Below are 14,739 nucleotides of genomic sequence, written 5' to 3'. Positions count from 1 at the left end.
GTGTCCCCTGTGTAGTCAGTGATGCAGAGAGAGAGGAGAGCCGCCTCCGCCGTCTGGATCAATAAAGCGCCGGGAACATCACAGCTTTAATTTCAATAGCTGTGTGTTCCCCCGTTGCGCGCCGTCGCATATAGCCCCTCCCCCTTGTCCGGGGAACTGTGATAGACAGATCCCCCGTCCAATCAGGACGGGGGATCTGTCTATCACAGTTCCCCGAACGAGGGGGGGGACTGTATGCGACGGCGCGCGACGGGGGAACACACAGGTATTAAAATTAAAGCTGTGATGTTCCCGGCGCTCTATTGATCCAGACGGCGGAGGCGGCATTCCTGCGCTATACACCTCCCGTGATGGGCAGCACCAGGGGCGGGGCGGAGCTATGCCCCGCCCAGGCCACGCCCCATTTTCGGCTCAATTATCGGCCGTTTTTTCCTTTCGGCAAATTGCCGAAAGGGCCATTTTCGGCCGATATGTTTCGGCGGCCGAAATTTCGGTGCATCCCTAATTTTGAACCATATGTCCATTTTTTAGTCTCAGTAACCCGGACACATGATTTTTTCAGATCGGACTGTGGTTAGCTGGAGATCAGGGGAAGGAACATAGCTAATGAGTTAATGAGGAGTCGTTGCCTTGCTTGTCTCTGCTGGTAAGATGATGATGAAGAGGAGGAGGTGCATGATGGACAAAAAACTAAACTCAAGGGCTGCCTGTGTGCATCTGTAAGGATGTGAATCTGGGGCAAGGGGGCAGGATGGACAAGACTGATGTGCACAGGGGCTGCCTGTGACTGTGTGTGAGCCATTGATGGTTACCCTCTGCACAGGGCCAGTGCTACCACTAGGCAAACTAAGCAGCTGTCTAGGGCGAACTGCTACCTAGGGGTGCCCAGCCGTTGGTTTCCCTCTGCATGCTCTGCAGGCTGTAGCATGTAACTAACTCAGTCTCAGACAGCTGCACCGTCTGAGCGGTAGTGTAATTAGAGGTGCAACGCTGCACTAAAGCCAACTCTAGAGGAAGCAAAGCCAATGCTTCCTGTATAGCGCCGCCTCCTGTCACATGGGCAGGGCAAAGGGGTGGAGCCAATGGGGGCGGAAAAATTATGTTTCGCCTAGGGTGTCAAAAATTCTTGCACCAGCCCTGCCTCTGCATTATACATTACTTACCTCTGCCATACATCTTACCTCTGCCTTCTGCTTTTTTTAGATGCCCCGGTGGATTGTCAGGACTCTGATTTATTTGTCGGAACCACTGCATTAAGGATTACTCTGCTGCTCCCTTATAAGCTTTAACTAGTCCTGCTAAAGTGCCTGATTAACTAGGGCATCTTTTGTTACCATAGAAAGTTTTAGGGAATATATGGTTCACTTTAGGCTGGGTTCACACCTGTGTGATTTGCATGAGGGTTTCCTTGCATTCAATTGGCATAGCAGGAGAATGCGGCCAGTTCACATATCTCCGGAGCGGCTGCGGAGGGCGCTGCACAGAATTACTGTGCATGTTTGGCTCCGTTTCAGGGCCAAATTCAGGCAAAGATTCAGCCCTGATTCGTCCCTGAAACGGAGAACAGGGAGCACATCGTTCCTGTGCGATCCGCAGCCGGGTCCAGTGCGAACCGGCCCAACTCCAGCTTCTTTTCCTCTCTGCCCTAATTTTCATAAAGGGGTTGTAAAGGTTCATGTTTTTATATCTTAATGCATCCTATGCATTAAAACCACACCAAAAACGCAGCTTTCCATTCAAGTTTCTGGTGGGTTTTTGAGTCACGTATCCATTTTTCACAGGTGCAGGTAACCCAAAAACGCACCAGAAACACACAGGAAACACATGTGAAAACACAGAAAATTCTTGCTGCTTGCAGATTTTGCTGCAGAGTAGTGTGAAAGGGCCCTAAATAGTCCTGTTCCTTCCCCCAGCTAAGCTGATGGGGCCTAGGGAAGCTTTTTTTTGTAATTGCTGCAGACCATGAGGCCAATAGTAAACATTAATAGTCCTGTTCCTGTGCCCAGTTATCTACTGAATTGACAGAAAATACTGGAATGGCTGAACAGACTTAGCGCTCATTTACACATGTGGTGCCCTCAGAAGAGCAATCCACATTTGAATTGCTCTTCAGAAGGCATTTAACAGGCAGGGAGGAGGTGTTATATCACGTCCTCATTACATTTGATTACATCAGCCTTTCTCAACCTTTTCAATACAGAGGAACCCTTGAAATAGTTCTCCGGTCTCGAGGAACCCCTGCTAAAAATTAGGAATCTACTCATTGATACATTAGTGTGATGGTCAGTGAGAGGAATGGTCCTTATACTTGTGGTCATTGGGAAGAATTACCTCCTTACAGATATCTAAAAAGATCAATGGTGTCGGTGGGACCTTATCCAAGAGGCAGAAATGGCCCAATGCTGAAGGAACCCCTAGCAACCTCTGGAGGAACTCTAGGGTTCCATGGAGCCCTGATTGAGAATCACTGGATTTCATGGACTGGGTTAAGCGAGCAGTAGTTAGGGTTGCCACCTGGCTGAGATTCACCCGGACAGTGCAAGTTTGGAATCCTGTCCACTCTCATACTGGTGCCACCCACAACTCTATTTCTATGATCCAATGCCCTACTGATACTGTCCACTGTTTTGCTGACTGACACTGTCCACTTTTAAGGTGGGTTAAGCTCATATATTTACAGTGACATTGTTTTTTTTTTTTAATCTAAGAATATTTTATGGATACAAAAATGCTTTTGTTTTATTTAACCATGCCACTATAAGCCCCTCACACTGTTAATAAAATTTGGACATGCCATGGCGCACATAGCAAGCCGCATTACTACTCTCATTGGAACACCCAACAGTGCCCCAGGTCTTTTACAATCTTATAGTGTATACTACAAAAAAAATTGCCGTACAACACTAAAATGTTCCTGTTTGGCTTGAAGAAAAGGTGGCAACCCTATTCCCGCCCCTCATCCTCGGCGGCCATCTTGCCCACAAAGTCTTCAGTCGGCACCATGTCTACCAGCATGCAGACCTCTCCTGCTGAGGGCATGGAGATGTCTCCATGAGCTGCCAACATCCTGGCAGCAACTACAGCATGTAAGCTTTTTGAACTTTAATTTTTAAATTAGAAAAGAAAATAAAGACCCATTTCAATCCAATTCCAATACTTAAAGCGACCTTTTGCTCTCCCCACCCACTTTATTTGTTGCCTCCTGAAGAAACCAATATCACGCATCCAAGGTGGCTGCAGGGCCTTCTGCTGAGCAAGCACTGCTGCGTGTCATCATGGAGGCAAGCTGCCTCTTTCTAGTTTTTGCAGCCGACCAACTGATGACACAATGCCAGTTGCAATAACCCACAAGAGCAGAGGCGGCTCTTTAATTAGGCAAATTAGGCGATTGCCTTAGGCCTCGCCCTCAGAAGGGCCTCGCGGGCCGCGGCCACCTAATTTGCCTGACAGGAAACATGGTGCGGACTCAGGAGTGGAACGGTCAGTGTGTGTTGCGGGGTGAGCGAGCGGGCGGGTGCTGCACATAGACGCCGCGCCGCCTGTCTGAGCTGATGAGCCTCCGCCGCCGCGGACGAGTTAGATGACATCAATCATCTGGGCTCAGTCAGGCTGCATCCAATAACAGGCTCCACCGTTGCGGCGCTGTCCTCCTAGCCTTTCCCCAGTCGGCAGCCCCAGTGCATGGCGAGAGTTGTAGTTCTTCACAGCACAGACAACAGACTTGGGCCTCTGGTGCCTCTGCTGTGCAGAGACTACAACTCCCAGATTGCACTGCATGAGGCCAGGGAGCGCAAAGACAACATCACCTGTCGCCTGCTTCGTTCTCATGCTGCCTTTAGTAGTGTAGAAGACTGAGGAGCAGGTACAGTACATACATCATCATGCTGTCTGTACATAATACATTACCCGGTCTTGCTATGGTCTCATGGCCAGTACCCTGACTGTCACAGTCTCATGGTCTGTCTCTGTTTCACAGTCTACCCCCAGTACCCTGTCTGTCTCACTGTCTACCCCCAGTACCCTGTCTGTCTCACAGTCTGCCCCCAGTACCCTGTCTGTCTCACAGTCTGCCCCCAGTACCCTGTCTGTCTCACTGTCTACCCCCAGTACCCTGTCTGTCTCACAGTCTACCCCCAGTACCCTGTCTGTCTCACAGTCTGCCCCCAGTACCCTGTCTGTCTCACAGTCTACCCCCAGTACCCTGTCTGTCTCACTGTCTACCCCCAGTACCCTGTCTGCCTCACAGTCTGCCCCCAGTACCCTGTCTGTCTCACAGTCTACCCCCAGTACCCTGTCTGTCTCACAGTCTACCCCCAGTACCCTGTCTGTCTCACTGTCTAACCCCAGTACCCTGTCTGTCTCACAGTCTACCCCCAGTACCCTGTCTGTCTCTCACGGTCTACCCCCAGTACCCTGTCTGTCTCTCACGGTCTACCCCCAGTACCCTGTCTGTCTCACTGTCTACCCCCAGTACCCTGTCTGTCTCACTGTCTACCCCCAGTACCCTGTCTGTCTCACAGTCTGCCCCCAGTACCCTGTCTGTCTCACAGTCTGCCCCCAGTACCCTGTCTGTCTCACTGTCTACCCCCAGTACCCTGTCTGTCTCACTGTCTACCCCCAGTACCCTGTCTGTCTCACAGTCTACCCCCAGTACCCTGTCTGTCTCACAGTCTGCCCCCAGTACCCTGTCTGACTCACAGTCTGCCCCCAGTACCCTGTCTGTCTCACAGTCTGCCCCCAGTACCCTGTCTGTCTCACAGTCTGCCCCCAGTACCCTGTCTGTCTCACAGTCTGCCCCCAGTACCCTGTCTGTCTCACAGTCTGCCCCCAGTACCCTGTCTGTCTCACAGTCTGCCCCCAGGACCCTGTCTGTCTCACAGTCTGCCCCCAGTACCCTGTCTGTCTCACAGTCTGCCCCCAGTACCCTGTCTGTCTCACTGTCTACCCCCAGTACCCTGTCTGTCTCACTGTCTACCCCCAATACCCTGTCTGCCTCACAGTCTACCCCCAGTACCCTGCCTGTCTCACAGTCTGCCCCCAGTACCCTGTCTGTCTCACTGTCTACCCCCAGTACCCTGTCTGCCTCACAGTCTGCCCCCAGTACCCTGTCTGTCTCATAGTCTACCCCCAGTACCCTGTCTGTCTCACTGTCTACCTCCAGTACCCTGTCTGCCTCACTGTCTACCCCCAGTACCCTGTCTGCCTCACTGTCTACCCCCAGTACCCTGTCTGCCTCACTGTCTACCCCCAGTACCCTGTCTGCCTCACAGTCTACCCCCAGTACCCTGTCTGCCTCACAGTCTGCCCCCAGTACCCTGTCTGTCTCACAGTCTGCCCCCAGTACCCTGTCTGTCTCACTGTCTACCCCCAGTACCCTGTCTGTCTCACTGTCTACCCCCAGTACCCTGTCTGTCACACAGTCTACCCCCAGTACCCTGTCTGTCTCACAGTCTACCCCCAGTACCCTGTCTGTCTCACTGTCTAACCCCAGTACCCTGTCTGTCTCACTGTCTACCCCCAGTACCCTGTCTGTCTCACAGTCTACCCCCAGTACCCTGTCTGTCTCACAGTCTACCCCCAGTACCCTGTCTGTCTCACAGTCTGCCCCCAGTACCCTGTCTGTCTCACAGTCTGCCCCCAGTACCCTGTCTGTCTCACAGTCTGCCCCCAGTACCCTGTCTGTCTCACAGTCTGCCCCCAGTACCCTGTCTGTCTCACAGTCTGCCCCCAGTACCCTGTCTGTCTCACTGTCTACCCCCAGTACCCTGTCTGTCTCACTGTCTACCCCCAGTACCCTGTCTGCCTCACAGTCTGCCCCCAGTACCCTGTCTGTCTCACAGTCTACCCCCAGTACCCTGTCTGTCTCACTGTCTACCCCCAGTACCCTGTCTGCCTCACTGTCTACCCCCAGTACCCTGTCTGCCTCACAGTCTACCCCCAGTACCCTGTCTGTCTCACAGTCTACCCCTAGTACCCTGTCTGTCTCACAGTCTACCCCCAGTACCCTGTCTGTCTCACGGTCTACCCCCAGTACCCTGTCTGTCTCACGGTCTACCCCCAGTACCCTGTCTGTCTCACGGTCTACCCCCAGTACCCTGTCTGTCTCACGGTCTGCCCCCAGTACCCTGTCTGTCTCACGGTCTGTCCCCAGTACCCTGTCTGTCTCTCATGGTCTGTCCCCAGTACCCTGTCTGTCTCTCACGGTCTGCCCCCAGTACCCTGTCTGTCTCTCACGGTCTGTCCCTAGTACCCTGTCTGTCTCTCACGGTCTGTCCCCAGTACCCTGTCTGTCTCCCAAGGTCTGTCCCCAGTACCCTGTCTGTCTCTCACGGTCTGTCCCCAGTACCCTGTCTGTCTCTCACGGTCTATCCCCAGTACCCTGTCTGTCTCTCACGGTCTGTCCCCAGTACCCTGTCTGTCTCTCACGGTCTGCCCCCAGTACCCTGTCTGTCTCTCACGGTCTGCCCCCAGTACCCTGTCTGTGTCTAACGGTCTGCCCCCAGTACCCTGTCTGTGTCTAACGGTCTGCCCCCAGTACCCTGTCTGTGTCTCACGGTCTGCCCCCAGTACCCTGTCTGTGTCTCACGGTCTGCCCCCAGTACCCTGTCTGTGTCTCACGGTCTGCCCCCAGTACCCTGTCTGTGTCTCACGGTCTGCCCCCAGTACCCTGTCTGTGTCTCACGGTCACATGGTCTGTACCTTGTCTCAGTGCTGTGTCTTGGCCTAGGCCGACAAGGCCCAGGCCTAGGGCAGCACTTTGCAGGGGCACCAAAATAGCCTCCCCGCACAGTGGCGGCTGCATTTGATGGGGCACAGTGGCGGCTGCATTTGCTGGGGCACCGTGAGGCTGAAATTTGTGTTTTTTTTCAAAAATTTTGAGCACCTTACTCACACAGTCCTGTATCATTGTCTGCACAGTGTCTGACCGTCTCCTGTATCATTGTCTGCACAGTGTCTGACCGTCTCCTGTATCATTGTCTGCACAGTGTCTGACCGTCTCCTGTATCATTGTCTGCACAGTCTCTGACCATCACCTGCATCTTTGTGGTGTGATTGTCTGTCAGCATCCTGTCTGTGGCTCCAACATTTGTTACCGTGTTAGCCAGGTAAGAGTTTGCTTGTCATTACCATAATAAAACCATCTCCTGTATCATTGTCCGCACAGTCTCTGACCATCTCCTGTATCATTGTCTTCAAAGTCTCTGACCTTAAAAAAGTACACTACTGTTAAAACCTCCCAGGAGGTTTGTGTATGAGCCTCAACTATAGTTAGCACATATATTGTGGTATTGTATTAATATTGTTGTATTTTGAAACAAAAAGTGTTTTTTTTTTTGTTTTGGTTGGCTTTCAGTAAGTGCCTGAGAAAGGACCCTGGCATAAGTCTTTGCTAATAGGACACCCTTACACCAGGCTGTTTTCCTGTAGGCACGCTAAATAGACACCTGTTCAGAATTGACAGGTATTTGTTGGAACAGCACCATGGTATTTGTAGATCAAACAGAAGCATCTTCCTTGGCTGTAAAGGATAGGAGAGTTTAATTCCACTTTAAGGCTGTCAGCAGATTGGCCTCTACAAACTGTAGAGTGAATGGGGCCTCATGCCTAAGTTTTGCCTAAGGCCTCACAAAGTCTAGAGCCGCCTCTGCACAAGAGACAGATGGCTCCCTCATGATTTTAGAAGAAGATGGCAGCGTGGGACTGGATCTTTAGAGGTGGTGGTTCCTTATAAGACCCGAACCCTGGACATTTGACTATGTTTTTTGTTCAGAACTCTCCCTATAGAGGCAAAAGGAGGAAAATAGGGTGGAGGGAGTTCCTCTTTAACGTTAGCTAAATAGCGCAACAGCTCCTCTTGCCTTCCCCAACACTTATTTAGAAATGCAGGCTGTAGATTAGAAGCTTGTATTACGTCAGCTGGCAGACCCGCAAGACTACAGCTTTGTTTACAGTGGTTTTCGAAAGCTGACTGGGTGCAGTACTTAGTAGTATATTCTACCGTGTGCCTTTTATGACCATAGTTCTTTTTTTAATTTTAATAAAGCAAAAAAAATTAAATAAATAAATAAAACCAGTGGTCTTCATCGTAACTATCAGCAAACAATACACAGATACTTGGAGATATGACAGAAATTGAACAGATACCTGGGACATGCAGGGAAACGCCCGTTGTGGACTGTGATTGGGTAATCGGCACGCTGAGATTTATGGAAACGCTGAGGGAATATAAATAACCAGAGGAGATGTTTGTTAATTATATAAAGTTCTTGGAAACACAACACATTTGGACACACAGAGGCTAGAACTGATCACAGGCTGAAGATGTGGCATTATTTCTCTGTCCTTAGCTTGTTTCTTCTTCTGGAGAGGGGTCATCAGACTTTCAGGATTGCCCCCTTGAACCAGGAAAATGCTGGCACCTGTACAGACACATGCCACCCTCATGACTGTGCCGAGGTACATGCTCAGGGTTATAAGGAAAATGGCATCTATCTGATATATCCCGCTGGCCCCTTGTTTAGTCCAATGCCAGTGTTTTGTGATATGACCAGTGAAGGGGGTCCTTGGACGGTGATTCAGAAGAGGTTTGATGGAAGCGTAAATTTTTTCAGAGGTTGGGCAGACTATAAGGCTGGTTTTGGGCAAGCCAACGGAGAACACTGGTTGGGCTTGAAGAACATTCATCAACTCACCCGAAATAAGCCGCAACGTCTAAGGATTGACTTGGAAGATTTTGAACGAGACCATCGATTTGTGATGTACAGTAACTTTTCCCTCTCACCATTTGCAATATCTCCCGAAGAGGATGGCTACAGACTCTATGTTGATGGATTTGAAGAGGGGGATCCTGATAAACCTGCAGGAGACTGTTTTTCGGGTTTCTCCGGGGTACCATTCTCTGCGTATGATTATGACAGAGATGCATACGTTGGTAACTGTGCTAAGGCCTACCAAGGAGCTTTCTGGTACACCCAGTGTCACAATGCCAATCTTAATGGGAAATACCTGCATGGCCCCACTAAGGAGTATGCGGCTGGAATAGTATGGTCTTTTTGGAAAGGATACTATTATTCCCTAAAGGGGAGCGAGATGAAGATAGCTCCGGCAGGATCTTACTTAAGTGGCAGTCTAGATGTCTGATATGGGATTCCTATTAGAAGATTATTAGATTCTACAAGTATGTTTTCTTTTATAATGATGATAAGTGGTAATTAACCATACTCTTTTAAAAATTAATGGAATGAAATTACTTGTTGTATTACTAGTTGCTTAGATCTAAATATTACTTTGTACTCAATGTATGAAAAATAAAATTAAATGTTTTATTGCAGAAAGAAATTGAATCAGTTATTGTTCTGAAAGTGGCAAATGCATTGGGTTAAAGTCAAAGCAAAACTAGATTTCAGTATCGGATAGAGTGTGGATGAGTAAACATTTCCGCCTGGTATTTGTTTCTATCTATGACCCCACTGGGGAGATATTTATTTCTTTTACACCTGCTGGGACGTATTATTGTCACCAGAGCAAAAAGGCACAGACAGCAGTAAAACATTGTAGAAAGTACTAACTCTTTCACAATGTGTTTTGTTTTGTTTGTTGCTCTGGAGAAATTTTCCATCACTTCCTGTCCCTACAGGAAGTCTTCCTAATAAGGAATCCGATGATCATACAAACTTACCCTAAGTTATCCAAAATAAATTAAAACAATTTGGTTGGAGTTGGGTTTTAATTGGTGTGGGTATAATCCATGCATGTATGCGTCTATGAATGAATGGTGTGTGTTTAAGAAAGCTTTGCCAAACCTTAAGGCCATTTCACAGGGGCTCCCCCGCTATGTGGAATCCACTTGCTCCGCGGGGGGATCTCTCCAGTGATCCCCACTAAGGGCCAACCTCTGCTATGCAGAGTGAACACGGACACAGTCCCACTCTTTTCTATGGGGCAATCGGTTGGAAATGGACCATCCGATGGCATCCGATCCACCGGACAGAAGGGGAAAAGGGCCACCACCTTTCTGTTTTTGGCAGACAGGATTGGATCGGTTGGCAGCATCTTACATCTGCCGCTCCATAGAAGAAACCAGAGGGTCTGATCAGATCCTCCTAAAAAAGCTGATAGGCAGACCTGATTGGACAGCCATATGATAAGGGTCTTAAGGCTGCATTCACATTTGAGCTGAGAATCTTTGGTCATTTTACAGGCATTTTTGTTAGCATTTTTACAGTCGTCTAAGGCTTTGGTGTTTTTTTAAATTGTTTTTGGCCAAAAGAACTCTAGCTACTAGGCAATAAAAATGTCTCATAAGAGCATTTTTGCACATTTGCACGCTTTTCAAGCATTCTTATTGAGCCAAAAAACACTTAAAGCATGAAGTTTGTAGTTCAAAAGAAGTACATGTATTTTCTGAGCTACAAGCCCCAAGCGTCACTATGTTTAGGTGTGAACAGGCACAATTGAAAACCATGAGATTATGTTGAGCATTTTGGAGGTGGAAGCTACAAACACTCAGGTATGAATGGGGCCAATGGTCTAAGTTATATCTGAGTGAATACAGTCACTGCTTTTATATTAATTGACAAATCCAGGGATTTCACCAGCTCCATTCTTGGCTTTACCCACCAAGTGATCGTTGTCCTTGAAGAAAAAGTGAGATGCCATGGTAGAGGGTTAGCTGTCCTAGAGTCTCTACAGGTAAGGTATCTCTACTAGAAATCCTGGGAGGTATAAGAAACCCAAGGGTTGATTAAGTCTACCAGTTGCTATCAATAAATAAACTAACATTTAAAGTGGTTGTAAACAACCTGCAAGACAAAGGCATAATGAGCTAGTATGTATACTAGCTCATTATGAAATACTTACCCTTAGATCAAAGCTGTTGCAGCTGTCCCTGTACAACGCTGTGACCGGCGACATGTCTCCTGGAGTTATTTCTGGGTGCGTGGGCTCTGGCGCTGTGATTGGCCGGAGCCGCAATGACGCATGCGCATGGGAGCCACCGGTCACGGCACAGCTACTGAAGAAATGATGATGATGTCGATGATGCCGATGATGTCGGCACATGCGGATACAGTGAATATCTCCTAAACAGTGCAAGTTTAGGAGATATTTACGGTACCTACAGATAAGCCTTTTTATACCTGTAGGTAAAAGTGGTAGTACAGGGTTTGCAACCACTTTAAAGTAGATGTAAACCTTAACTGAATGGCATTCCATAAAGCACTATGTATCACAAAGCCCTTCAAGTTGTCTAGGGCATATCTTTGGCATCCCATCTAGATGCGTAAAAGAGCATTGCGAACAAAAGAGAGAATTACATGATTGCAGCCCTTTATTCCTGTGAAGGTAGCTGAGGGTACCGAGGAAATCTACTAAGAAAATGTTCTGTATGTAGGAAAACTTTCTCTGTTCCAAGAAATTGGGACATCATACCTATGGACAATAGACCTCCCAGTCTCAAGAACAAAGAATGAATCCCATTAGTGAGGGTTTGTTATTTGTGGTGGATGCAAAGGCAACTATGGATTGTTGTCCTGTAATCACTAGGATACTAGATCCGAAATAAATTTTAGATTGGATGTGTTTTCTCCCTTTTGTGAGTAGTTGGTGTGAAATAACTAACTTCAGTAACAAATCCACCACCCTTTAACCACTTCCATACCAGGCACTTTCACCCCCTTCATGCCCAGGCCAATTTTCCACTTTCAGTGCTGTCGCACTCTGAATGACAATTGAAATTACAGTAAGTAAATTTTCTTCTTTACTGATGTGCGCTAATGAGGCTGCACTTATGGGCACTGATGAGGCTGCACTTATAGGCACTTATGAGGATGCACTTATGGGTACTGATGGGCACTGATGAGACTGCACTAATGGGCACTAATGATGCAGCACTGATGGGGTGGCACTGATAGGCACCAATAAGCTGCACTGATAGGCACTGATGAGGTGGCACTGATGGACACAGATAGGCGGCATTGATGGAAACTGATAGGCAACATTAATAGGCGCCACTGATGGGGCTGCACTTATGGGCACTGATGAGGATGCACTTATGGGTACTGATGGGCACTGATGAGGCTGCACTAATGGGCACTGATGAAGCAACACAGATGGGGTGCCACTGATGGGCATCAATAAGCTTCACTAATAGGCACTGATGAGGAGGCACTGATGGGCACAGATAGGCGGGGCTGATGGGCACTGATAGGTGACACCCATAGGCGGCACTAATGGGCACTGATAAGTTGCACTGATGGGACTGCACTGATAATCAGGGTACTGATGACCAGTGTCCTAATTAACAGTGTAAACAATGTGCTGACTTTCCTCACACAGACACAGCATGCTGCCAATAACAGGCAAGTCTATTTACATGTGATTAGCTATGATTAGACACAGCTAAGCACATGGTAAACGGCTGCTGTGATTTGCCCTTTACCTCGATCTGTGATTAGCTGTGTCTGAAGGACACAGCCATCACAGAGCACACCCGATGCGTATCTCAAGAAGGCGGGGTTCTGGGACGATGTCCATGGATGCCCTCCCTGAACTAGACGAACACGCTGTAGCCGTCTTTAGACTATAGAATGTTATTGAAGTGGTGAAAGACTGTTGAGTCATGTATAATCTGCCCTTAATGTGGAGTTCCACCCAAAAATGGAACTTCCACTTTAAGTGACCGTGACCGCCTGACATGCCACATTTTGCATGTCATTTTTTTTGTGGGGGGGGGGGGGGGGCAGATACCCTCTTTTTAGAGGCATCCAGCTCCCCCTTCCGCGGCGCCAGAAGAAAGTTCCCCTCTCCCTCCCTGTAATCTTTTGGGACATGTCACAGGTCCCAGAAGATTGCCCGGCCATTCCCTGCTCGCTCATGTGCAATGCGTGCCCAGCTGTGGAGCCACAACTGGGTGCCCATAGTAAGAATGCCAGTGCCGTGGAGAGGAGCGGGAGAGTCGCTGGATCGTGGAACATGTGAGTTAGTGTCTGATTATTAAAAGTCAGCAGCTACACTTTTTGTAGCTGCTGAATTTTTTTTTTGGCATAACTCCGCTTTAACTCTGGGGTCACCAATCCTAAAAGAACTAACACCAAAGGGTGTAAACATAATATACACATTCTACATATATAGAGTAATGCATGGCCACAAATGTTTTGGTGTGTGATTTTAATATTTACATCACTGCTTTACATTGGCACCACTAGTAGTCACCAAAGTGCCCCTGTGCAAGAATAATTCCTTCCCTTCATTCAACTATTGATTAAGTACTTTTAAAATTTTTTAAACTTTTAAATGACTTTTTTAGGATAGATAGATAGATAGATAGATAGATAGATAGATAGATAGATAGATAGATAGATAGATAGATAGATAGATAGATAGATAGATAATTTTCATATTTATTAACCTTTGATTAACTCCTGATCTCTTCCTCCCTGGTACATAGGGTCAAGAAGAAATGAGAGAAAGATTCTGCATGGACACAGGGCTGGTCAGGCCACTTGGAAATTACAAACTAGGAAAAATGTTTGGCCAGGATTAGGAAAGTCTAAGCAGTGTGCAGCAAGATGGGCTCAGCAATAGGCCAACCCATACCTTATAAAAGCTCCACCAAGGGTCCCAGAGGATCCTTGTGCAGTCACATGTTTTCAAAATGGTAGGTCCTCCCTGGTTGATAAAGCAGAAGTAAAGTCCTGAAGTCAAAAACTGTGAGCAGGCAGGGTCTTTGTTGCAGAGGAGGTATATAATGCAATGAAATACCCCTACATGTCTGCTCACTGTCATCTGCGGCACGTAAACTAAGCTGTGCATGTTCAGCTCAGCTTACATTACTGGCACGGTCCTGGTGTGCCAGAATGACTGACTCCTGTGCAGGCACAGGAGTGACACCATCCTGAGCCAGCCAATGATGACTGCCAAAAACCATCACCCAACAGAAGATGCTGGTGCCGATAAGGAACGAGGACTGTTGAAAGAAAGGTAAGATTAGCTTAATTTTAATACCTTGGCCAAGATAAATGTTTACTTATAGAGTGGCAGTAGGGTGCCTAGGGCATGTGAACATTAAAACTCCATCCCTGTATACATAAAGTTGACCATATACAGCAGGGGTCTCCAAACTTTCTAAACAAAGGGCCAGTTTACTGTCCTCCAGACTATATGTGGGCCGGACTGTGGCCAGTGGGAGTAGAAATTATGCTGGCATCAGTGGAATTAAACAATACATCTTTGGTATTAGGGGGAGGCATAGTGCCGTATCGCTGGTGTCAGTTTGAAGAATAGTGCTCCATCAATGATGTCAATAGGAGAAATATTGCCCCATCGTTGGCATCAATGGGAGAAATAGTGCCCCCCATCATTGGAGTCAGTAGCAGGAATATTGGCCCATTGTTGGTGTCAGTGGAGAAAAAAGTGTCCCAAAGCCTTGTTCCCCACTGTGTCTCTGTGTGGAGGCAGCCATCTTGGTAGAGAGCAGGGCTTTCCTTCCTCATGTCAGAGCCACCTTTTTTCTGGTGGTCTGATAACTGCTGCTGCTATAATAAAACAGCAGGAGGATAGATTTAGAAACCACACATCCATGGAATAAATGAAGCAGAATGAGGTCAGGTCCTCAGGAACAGCTTCTTCTCCAGAAGAACAGTGGGGAACACAGTAATGGCATCACCAAATCTCACGCCACATTTTTTGGGACTAATAGTCAGAGACTATAGTGCCTTAGACCAGGGGTCTCCAAAGGGG

The 14,739-nt window shown here is 47.9% G+C and overlaps 1 pseudogene; it reads left to right on the top strand.

The window, feature by feature from the left end:
• The first annotated feature begins 8,052 nt into the window (after nt 1-8,052).
• LOC143934927 (microfibril-associated glycoprotein 4 pseudogene) lies at nt 8,053-9,271 on the top strand (annotated as a pseudogene).
• Nucleotides 9,272-14,739: the final 5,468 nt, after the last annotated feature.

Source organism: Lithobates pipiens, unplaced genomic scaffold (genome assembly GCF_037356315.1).
Source record: "Lithobates pipiens isolate NorthernLeopardFrog02 unplaced genomic scaffold, aLitPip1_a1.2 Scaffold_28, whole genome shotgun sequence".
Taxonomy (NCBI): Eukaryota; Metazoa; Chordata; class Amphibia; order Anura; family Ranidae; genus Lithobates; species Lithobates pipiens.
The sequence above is the reverse complement of the archived record's forward strand: the minus strand, read 5'-3'. Positions and strand labels throughout refer to the sequence as shown.